This window comes from Octopus bimaculoides, chromosome 24 (genome assembly GCF_001194135.2).
Source record: "Octopus bimaculoides isolate UCB-OBI-ISO-001 chromosome 24, ASM119413v2, whole genome shotgun sequence".
NCBI classification, from domain to species: Eukaryota; Metazoa; Mollusca; class Cephalopoda; order Octopoda; family Octopodidae; genus Octopus; species Octopus bimaculoides.
The window spans coordinates 35743588-35744882 of NC_069004.1; positions in this window are offsets into that span (position 1 = coordinate 35743588).

Below are 1295 nucleotides of genomic sequence, written 5' to 3' on the forward strand. Positions count from 1 at the left end.
ATATATATACTCACATAAACACGTTGGCATAGCTGTGTGGTTAAGAAGATCGCTTCGCAGCCAAATGAGTTCGGGTTCAGTCCCGCTCCGTGGGACCTTAGGCCCAAGCTGACAAAGAGCTTGTAAGTGAATGTGGTACTCGGAAACTCTAAGAAGCCCGTCGTAGATCTGTATGTTTATGTGCGTCTCTCTATGTGGTGGTCCCTCACCATTTCACAACTGATGTTGGTTTGTTTACGTCCATGAAAATTAGCAGTTCGTTAAATGAAATCGATAAAATAAGTATCACATTTAGAATAAGTACTGGGATCGATTTTTCAATTAACTCTATGCGGCGCTGCTCCAGTATGACCGCAGTCCTGCATACATATAGATATACATACTGAAATACATATGTACATACGTGTATACACTCACACATGTACATATAATCATACAGACATACATATGTAGAGACATACACATATACTCACATGGTTCAATGGACTCACAATCATGAGGTAGTGATTTCGATTCCCAGATCGAGCTGTGTGTTGTGTTCTTGAGCAAGACACTTTATTTCACGTTGCACCAGTTCACTCATCTGTAGGAATGGTTTGCGACGCCACTGGTGCCAAGCTGTATCGGCCCCTTTGCCTTTCCCTTGATTAGCATCGGTGGCGTGAAGAGGGGAGGCTGGTAAGCGTTGGGCGACTGCTGGTCCTCTATAAATAACCTTGCTCGGACTTGTGCCTCAGATGGGCACTTTCTAGGGGAAATCCCATGGTCGTTCATGGTGGAAAAGGAGAGGGGGTCTTTACTCTTACACTCACATGCATACATGTATTCATATAGATATACATATGTACAAACACTCACATACACACGCTTATATACACACACACACATACTTATATATATACACACACACACACACACACACACACACACATACATACATACATAAACCACCCCTTAAGTAATAATAATGCTACTGATATTCCACCCGGATTTAACTTTATATTTCTTTGAATAGTCACCAAATAATACAAATCGCGGGTCGCCAAAAATAACATAACATTGTATATTGAATATCATTAACGGAGCGGTGAAAATATGCAAAACATGTAGTTAAACCTGCTGTTTGTATATATGACACTCATTTGATCTTGTCACACAAAAAAGGTCAATGACGAAGCGATGCAAGGATACATGTATATATGTGTAGATGCATATAAGTGTAAATATGCGTGTGTGCGTGTGTGCGTGTATATATATATATATATATATATATATATATATATATATATATATAT